The sequence below is a fragment of the Physeter macrocephalus genome, chromosome 1, assembly GCF_002837175.3.
Source record: "Physeter macrocephalus isolate SW-GA chromosome 1, ASM283717v5, whole genome shotgun sequence".
In the NCBI taxonomy this organism is placed as follows: Eukaryota; Metazoa; Chordata; class Mammalia; order Artiodactyla; family Physeteridae; genus Physeter; species Physeter macrocephalus.
This window is the reverse complement of record NC_041214.2, coordinates 25,241,747-25,243,836: the sequence shown is the minus strand read 5'-3', so window position 1 is coordinate 25,243,836 and position 2,090 is coordinate 25,241,747. Positions and strand designations below refer to the sequence as shown.

The window sequence follows — 2,090 nt, the reverse complement described above, 5'->3', positions numbered from 1 at the left end:
CTGAGGTGGGATGCCCCTGCTCTCTCAGCTCAGGAACCACTGATGTCTGCACGGAACACTTAGGAACCGGGGAGCCCAGAGGAGTGTCTGGGCCAGGGTTTCTCATACTCTGCTGGTCACGTGGGTATAATTTCGCTATGCAGCCAGCTCCAAGGGCCAAGGTTCTTGGGGGGAGGTGGGGGGGGGTCTCACCAAGACCAGGTGCAAATCATCAGCCTCACTGTTATCCATAAAGATGCTGACAAGCTTGTACAAACTACCTCAGACACATGGTTATAAAGTGACACTATTAATCATGCCTTGGCATGTCAGTGCCATGCTGGTGCATTTCGTATCTGAGTAAAACAGCTCAGCCTTATTCCAGGCGTGCTGGCATTAATCCTCTCGATGCACCAGCTCATGACAATCTCTGTGTAATAAGAACATTTCTGCCCCTGGCTTCTCCCTGCGCTCTAAGCCTAGAAGAGGTGAATGCAGCCTAGGGGTTGGAGGGGAACAGAAACTCAAGATGAAGAAACAGAAAAGGAGCTGACCACATCTATTTCCTTCTCAAAGCATGTCTGACAGGAAGAAGATGTCATTCTAAATGTAATCGAACCTTGTGACTCTTCCGTAAGACTGGATATTTTAATTATTGAACTGAGACTATTTTCATGAACTACGCATAGCTGGAAAATTCTTTTTTCTTTCTTATTGGTGATGATTGACCATAAAACCATGAGACTTGTCTTCAATTGCATCTAGCAAGCAGGGCAAAAATTAGGCCTCACAGGATGTGTTTGAATAGGTAGGAGGAGAAGATGATCAAGCCACACATGAGCTTGATTCTTTTCATATATGGATTCCATGAGACTATCAAAGGTGAAATTGGACGAGTGTTAAGGAATGTCCAAGAAAAATGAGAGATGTTAAATAAGTAAAAATTGATGATTAAGACTCTCCCTTTCCCACTTCAAACCTAACTAGAAATAAGCACTGGAATCCTATTGCTTTCTTTTTTAAAATTTTAAATTTAAATTTAATCTTTTCAATTGAAGTATAGTTGATTCACAGTGTCTCAGGGGTACAGCAAAGTGACTCAGTTATACATACATATATATATATTTGTCTATTCTTTTTCAGATTCTTTTCCATTATATGTTATTACAAGATACTGTGTACAGTTCCTGTGCTATACAGCAGGTCTTTGCTGTTTGTCTATTTTATGTATAGTTTGTGTATCTGTTAATCCCAAATCCCTAGTTTATTCCTCCCTCCCTTTTCTCCTTTGTAACCACAAGTCTTTTTTTTTTTTTTTTTTACTTTTATTTGCATTTATTTTTTGCGGCATTTATTCCCAGGCCATAAGTAAGTTTTTGTTTCTTCAGTTTCTTCTGGGTTATCTTTTTCTTCTGGGCAACCTCTTCTTCTGGTTTAGGAACAATCTGTTCTTTTTCTGTGAGGATCATCTCAATGTGGCAGGGAGAGCTCACGTGTGGGTTAATCCAGCCATGAGCTCTGTAAGTCCTGTGCCGTATCTTGGGGGCTTTTGTTCACCTGGATGTGCTCAATGACCAGAGAATCTACCTCTAAGCCCTTAAGTTCAGTATTACTCTCTGCATTTTTGAGCATGTGCAGTAAAAATTCAGCACTCTTTTTGGGCCTCCGACCCTGTGTCCAGCCCCACTGTTTGGCCTGGGGCACACCTACCAACTCCGTCACTGTAATGATGGAATGGCACACATTGCTTCCTTAAAGTGACACCCTTCAGATACTTGGTGGCTTTTCGGATATGCATACACTTAATGGCCTGGGCAGTTTCACGAGTGTTCTTAAAGTGAACACGAAGATTTGAACCTCTTGACTTGCATGATTTTGTGGGGTTTTCTGGGTCAAGTGAATAGCAGACCGTTTTTAGAGGTCACCTCAGGCCGCTTACTGGAAAAGGAAGCACAGGTCTTTTCTTAACAAAGCAAAATGTTTACTTACATCGTTTGATTTTATGATGAAGGAAAACGGATTAAGATACCAGTTTCATGAGTTTAAGAGCTGGTTTGCAGGATTAAGAGAGATCTTGAACAGCTGGGAAGATTGCAGGGTTGACGCATGGA

General features: G+C 41.7%; 1 pseudogene; it reads right to left on the bottom strand.

The window, feature by feature from the left end:
- Positions 1-1,304: 1,304 nt before the first annotated feature.
- On the bottom strand, positions 1,305-1,876 carry LOC112067037 (60S ribosomal protein L17-like; annotated as a pseudogene).
- Positions 1,877-2,090: the final 214 nt, after the last annotated feature.